The following is an 8,022-nucleotide window of genomic DNA, read 5'->3' as shown; positions in this document are numbered from 1 at the left end:
GACTTTTTGTCAAATTTTGGACGACATACTAAAGCATGACTTTTTTGTCAAATTTTGGAAGACATACTATCGTATGACGTCTTTGCCAAAGTTTGTACGACATACTCAACTCTGACTTTATCGTCAAATTTTGGAGAACATACTAAAGTATGACTTTTTGTCAACATTTGGACAACATATTAAAGTATGACTTTTTGTCAAATGTTGGACGACATATTAAAGTATGACTTTTTGTCAAATTTTGGACAACATACTAAAGTATGACTTTTTGTCAAATTTTTAACCACATACTAAAGCATGACTTTTTGTCAAATTTTGAACGACATACTAAAGTATGACTTTTTGTCAAATTTTGAACGACATACTAAAGCATGACTTTTTGTCAAATTTTGGACGACATACTAAAGTATGACTTTTTGTCAAATTTTGGACGACAAACTAAAGCATGACTTTTTGTCAAATTTTGGACGACATACTAAAGCATGACTTTTTGTCAAATTTTGGACGACATACTAAAGCATGACTTTTTGTCAACATTTGGACAACATACTAAAGTATGACTTTTTGTCAAATTTTGGACGACATACTAAAGTATGGCTTTTTGTCAAATTTTGAACGACATACTAAAGTATGACTTTTTGTCAAATTTTGGACAACATACTAAAGTATGACTTTTTTGTCAAATTTTGGACAACATCCTAAAGTATGACTTTTTGTCAAATTTTGGACGACATACTAAAGTATGACTTTTTGTCAAATTTTGAACGACATACTAAAGTATGACTTTTTTGTCAAATTTTGGACAACATACTAAAGTATGACTTTTTGTCAAATTTTGGACGACATACTAACTGATGACTTTTTGTCAAATTTTGGACGACATACTAACTGATGACGTTTTGTCAAATTTTGGACAACATACTAAAGCATGACTTTTTGTCAAATTTTGGAAGACATACTTAAGTATGACTTTTTGTCAAATTTTGGACAACATACTTAAGTATGACTTTTTGTCAAATTTTGGACAACATACTTAAGTATGACTATTTGTCAAATTTTGGACAACATACTAAAGCATGACTTTTTGTCAAATTGTGGACGACATACTAAAGCATGACTTTTTGTCAAATTTTGGACGACATACTAAAGCATGACTTTTTTGTCAAATTTTGGAAGACATACTATCGTATGACGTCTTTGCCAAAGTTTGTACGACATACTCAACTCTGACTTTATCGTCAAATTTTGGAGGACATACTAAAGTATGACTTTTTGTCAACATTTGGACAACATATTAAAGTATGACTTTTTGTCAAATGTTGGACGACATATTAAAGTATGACTTTTTGTCAAATTTTGGACAACATACTAAAGTATGACTTTTTGTCAAATTTTTAACCACATACTAAAGCATGACTTTTTGTCAAATTTTGAACGACATACTAAAGTATGACTTTTTGTCAAATTTTGAACGACATACTAAAGCATGACTTTTTGTCAAATTTTGGACGACATACTAAAGTATGACTTTTTGTCAAATTTTGGACGACATACTAAAGCATGACTTTTTGTCAAATTTTGGACGACATACTAAAGTATGACTTCTTGTCAAATTTTGGACGACATACTAAAGTATGACTTTTTGTCAACATTTGGACAACATACTAAAGTATGACTTTTTGTCAAATTTTGGACGACATACTAAAGTATGGCTTTTTGTCAAATTTTGAACGACATACTAAAGTATGACTTTTTGTCAAATTTTGGACAACATACTAAAGTATGACTTTTTTGTCAAATTTTGGACAACATCCTAAAGTATGACTTTTTGTCAAATTTTGGACGACATACTAAAGTATGACTTTTTGTCAAATTTTGGACAACATACTAAAGTATGACTTTTTGTCAAATTTTGGACGACATACTAAAGTATGACTTTTTGTCAAATTTTGAACGACATACTAAAGTATGACTTTTTGTCAAATTTTGGACGACATACTAACTGATGACTTTTTGTCAAATTTTGGACAACATACTAAAGTATGACTTTTTGTCAACATTTGAACAACATACTAAAGTATGACTTTTTTGTCAAATTTTGGACGACATTAAAGTATGACTTTTTGTCAAATTTTCGACAACATACTAAAGTATGACTTTTTTGTCAAATTTTGAACGACATACTAAAGTATGACTTTTTGTCAAATTTTGGACAACATACTAAAGTATGACTTTTTGTCAAATTTTGGACGACATACTAAAGTATGACTTTTTGTCAAATTTTGGACGACATACAAAAGTATGACTTTTTGTCAACATTTGGACGACATACTAAAGTATGACTTTTTTGTCAAATTTTGGACGACATACTAAAGTATGACTTTTTGTCAAATTTTGGACGACATACTAAAGTATGACTTTTTGTCAAATTTTGGACGACATACTAAAGTATGACTTTTTGTCAAATTTTGGACGACATACTACAGCATGACTTTTTTGTCAAATTTTGGACGACATACTATAGTATGACGTCTTTGCCAAAGTTTGTACGACATACTCAACTCTGACTTTATCGTCAAATTTTGGAGGACATACTAAAGTATGACTTTTTGTCAACATTTGGACAACATATTACAGTATGACTTTTTGTCAAATTTTGGACGACATATTAAAGTATGACTCTTTGTCAAATTTTGGACAACATACTAAAGTATGACTTTTTTGTCAAATTTTGGACAACAAACTAAAGTATGACTTTTTGTCAAATTTTGGACGACATACTAAAGTATGACTTTTTGTCAACATTTGGACGACATACTAAAGTATGACTCTTTGTCAAATTTTGGACGACATACTAACTGATGACTTTTTGTCAAATTTTGGACAACATACTAAAGTATGACTTTTTGTCAACATTTGGACAACATACTAAAGTATGACTTTTTTGTCAAATTTTGGACGACATATTAAAGTATGACTTTTTGTCAAATTTTCGACAACATACTAAAGTATGACTTTTTTGTCAAATTTTGAACGACATATTAAAGTATGACTTTTTGTCAATTTTGGACAACATACTAAAGTATGACTTTTTGTCAAATTTTGGACGACATACAAAAGTATGACTTTTTGTCAACATTTGGACGACATACTAAAGTATGACTTTTTTGTCAAATTTTGGACGACATACTAAAGTATGACTTTTTGTCAAATTTTGGACGACATACTAAAGTATGACTTTTTGTCAACATTTGGACGACATACTAAAGTATGACTTTTTGTCAAATTTTGGACGACATACTAAAGCATGACTTTTTTGTCAAATTTTGGACGACATACTATAGTATGACGTCTTTGCCAAAGTTTGTACGACATACTCAACTCTGACTTTATCGTCAAATTCTGGAGGACATACTAAAGTATGACTTTTTGTCAACATTTGGACAACATATTAAAGTATGACTTTTTGTCAAATTTTGGACGACATATTAAAGTATGACTTTTTGTCAAATTTTCGACAACATACTAAAGTATGACTTTTTTGTCAAATTTTGAACGACATACTAAAGTATGACTCTTTGTCAAATTTTGGACAACATACTAAAGTATGACTTTTTTGTCAAATTTTGGACAACAAACTAAAGTATGACTTTTTGTCAAATTTTGGACGACATACTAAAGTATGACTTTTTGTCAACATTTGGACAACATACTAAAGTATGACTTTTTGTCAAATTTTGGACGACATACTAAAGGATGACTTTTTGTCAAATTTTGAACGACATACTAAAGTATGACTTTTTGTCAAATTTTGGACGACATACTAACTGATGACTTTTTGTCAAATTTTGGACAACATACTAAAGTATGACTTTTTGTCAACATTTGGACAACATACTAAAGTATGACTTTTTTGTCAAATTTTGGACGACATATTAAAGTATGACTTTTTGTCAAATTTTCGACAACATACTAAAGTATGACTTTTTTGTCAAATTTTGAACGACATACTAAAGTATGACTTTTTGTCAATTTTGGACAACATACTAAAGTATGACTTTTTGTCAAATTTTGGACGACATACAAAAGTATGACTTTTTGTCAACATTTGGACGACATACTAAAGTATGACTTTTTTGTCAAATTTTGGACGACATACTAAAGTATGACTTTTTGTCAAATTTTGGACGACATACTAAAGTATGACTTTTTGTCAACATTTGGACGACATACTAAAGCATGACTTTTTTGTCAAATTTTGGACGACATACTATAGTATGACGTCTTTGCCAAAGTTTGTACGACATACTCAACTCTGACTTTATCGTCAAATTCTGGAGGACATACTAAAGTATGACTTTTTGTCAACATTTGGACAACATATTAAAGTATGACTTTTTGTCAAATTTTGGACGACATATTAAAGTATGACTTTTTGTCAAATTTTCGACAACATACTAAAGTATGACTTTTTGTCAAATTTTGGACAACATACTAAAGTATGACTTTTTGTCAAATTTTGGAGGACATACTAAAGTATGACTTTTTGTCAAATTTTGGACGACATACAAAAGTATGACTTTTTGTCAACATTTGGACGACATACTAAAGTATGACTTTTTTGTCAAATTTTGGACGACATACTGAAGTATGACTTTTTGTCAAATTTTGGACGACATACTAAAGCATGACTTTTTTGTCAAATTTTGGACGACATACTATAGTATGACGTCTTTGCCAAAGTTTGTACGACATACTCAACTCTGACTTTATCGTCAAATTTTGGAGGACATACTAAAGTATGACTTTTTGTCAACATTTGGACAACATATTAAAGTATGACTTTTTGTCAAATTTTGGACGACATATTAAAGTATGACTTTTTTTTCAAATTTTGGACAACATACTTAAGTATGACTTTTTTGTCAAATTTTGGACAACAAACTAAAGTATGACTTTTTGTCAAATTTTGGACGACATACTAAAGTATGACTTTTTGTCAAATTTTGAACGACATACTAAAGTATGACTTTTTGTCAAATTTTGGACGACATACTAACTGATGACTTTTTGTCAAATTTTGGACAACATACTAAAGTATAACTTTTTGTCAACATTTGGACAACATACTAAAGTATGACTTTTTTGTCAAATTTTGGACGACATATTAAAGTATGACTTTTTGTCAAATTTTCGACAACATACTAAAGTATGACTTTTTTGTCAAATTTTGAACGACATACTAAAGTATGACTTTTTGTCAAATTTTGGACAACATACTAAAGTATGACTTTTGGTCAAATTTTGGAGGACATACTAAAGTATGACTTTTTGTCAAATTTTGGACAACATACAAAAGTATGACTTTTTGTCAACATTTGGACGACATACTAAAGTATGACTTTTTGTCAAATTTTGGACGACATACTAAAGTATGACTTTTTGTCAACATTTGGACGACACTAAAGTATGACTTTTTGTCAAATTTTGGACGACATACTAAAGCATGACTTTTTTGTCAAATTTTGGACGACATACTATAGTATGACGTCTTTGCCAAAGTTTGTACGACATACTCAACTCTGACTTTATCGTCAAATTTTGGAGGACATACTAAAGTATGACTTTTTGTCAACATTTGGACAACATATTACAGTATGACTTTTTGTCAAATTTTGGACGACACATTAAAGTATGACTTTTTGTCAAATTTTGGACAACATACTAAAGTATGACTTTTTTGTCAAATTTTCGACAACAAACTAAAGTATGACTTTTTGTCAAATTTTCGACGACATACTAAAGTATGACTTTTTGTCAACATTTGGACAACATACTAAAGTATGACTTTTTGTCAAATTTTGGACGACATACTAAAGTATGACTTTTTGTCAAATTTTGAACGACATACTAAAGTATGACTTTTTGTCAAATTTTGGACGACATACTAACTGATGACCTTTTGTCAAATTTTGGACAACATACTAAAGTATGACTTTTTGTCAACATATGGACAACATACTAAAGTATGACTTTTTTGTCAAATTTTGGACGACATACTAAAGTATGACTTTTTGTCAAATTTTGAACGACATACTAAAGTATGAATTTTTGTCAAATTTTGAACGACATACTAAAGTATGACTTTTTTGTCAAATTTTGGAGGACATACTAAAGTATGACTTTTTGTCAAATTTTGAACGACATACTAAAGTATGACTTTTTGTCAAATTTTGGAGGACATACTAAAGTATGACTTTTTGTCAAATTTTGGACGACATACTAAAGCATGACTTTTTGTCAAATTTTGGACGACATACTAAAGCATGACTTTTTGTCAAATTTTGGGCAACATACTAAAGCATGACTTTTTTGTCAAATTTTGGACGACATACTATAGTATGACGTCTTTGCCAAAGTTTGTACGACATACTCAACTCTGACTTTATCGTCAAATTTTGGAGGACATACTAAAGTATGACTTTTTGTCAACATTTGGACAACATATTAAAGTATGACTTTTTGTCAAATTTTGGACGACACATTAAAGTATGACTTTTTGTAAAATTTTGGACAACATACTAAAGTATGACTTTTTTGTCAAATTTTCGACAACAAACTAAAGTATGACTTTTTGTCAAATTTTGGACGACATACTAAAGTATGACTTTTTGTCAACATTTGGACAACATACTAAAGTATGACTTTTTGTCAAATTTTGGACGACATACTAAAGTATGACTTTTTGTCAAATTTTGAACGACATACTAAAGTATGACTTTTTGTCAAATTTTGGACGACATACTAACTGATGACTTTTTGTCAAATTTTGGACAACATACTAAAGTATGACTTTTTGTCAACATTTGGACAACATACTAAAGTATGACTTTTTGTCAAATTTTGGACGACATACTAAAGCATGACTTTTTGTCAAATTTTGGACGACATACTAAAGCATGACTTTTTGTCAAATTTTGGGCAACATACTAAAGCATGACGTCTTTGCCAAAGTTTGTACGACATACTCAACTCTGACTTTATCGTCACATTTTGGAGGACATACTAACTGATGACTTTTTGTAAAATTTTGGACGACATATTAAAGTATGACTTTTTGTCAAATTTTCGACAACATACTAAAGTATGACTTTTTTTGTCAAATTTTGAACGACATACTTAAGTATGACTTTTTGTCAAATTTTGGACAACATACTAAAGTATGACTTTTTGTCAAATTTTGGAGGACATACTAAAGTATGACTTTTTGTCAAATTTTGGACGACATACAAAAGTATGACTTTTTGTCAACATTTGGACGACATACTAAAGTATGACTTTTTTGTCAAATTTTGGACGACATACTAAAGTATGACTTTTTGTCAAATTTTCAACGACATACTAAAGTATGACTTTTTGTCAAATTTTCAACGACATACTAAAGTATGACTTTTTGTCAAATTTTGGACGACATACTAAAGTATAACTTTTTGTCAAATTTTGAACGACATACTAAAGTATGACTTTTTGTCAAATTTTGAACGACATACTAAAGTATGACTTTTTGTCAAATTTTGGAGGACATACTAATGTATGACTTTTTGTCAAATTTTGGACGACATACTAAAGCATGACTTTTTGTCAAATTTTGGACGACATACTAAAGCATGACTTTTTGTCAAATTTTGGGCAACATACTAAAGTATGACTTTTTGTCAAATTTTGGACGACATACTAAAGTATGACTTTTTGTCAAATTTTGAACGACATACTAAAGTATGACTTTTTGTCAAATTTTGGACGACATACTAACTGATGACTTTTTGTCAAATTTTGGACAACATACTAAAGTATGACTTTTTGTCAAATTGTGGACAACATACTAAAGTATGACTTTTTGTCAAATTTTGGACGACATACTAAAGCATGACTTTTTGTCAAATTTTGGACGACATACTAAAGCATGACTTTTTGTCAAATTTTGGGCAACATACTAAAGCATGACGTCTTTGCCAAAGTTTG

This window comes from Microchirus variegatus (assembly GCF_963457635.1).
Source record: "Microchirus variegatus genome assembly, chromosome: 11".
NCBI classification, from domain to species: Eukaryota; Metazoa; Chordata; class Actinopteri; order Pleuronectiformes; family Soleidae; genus Microchirus; species Microchirus variegatus.
Note: the sequence above shows the minus strand (reverse complement) of the source record.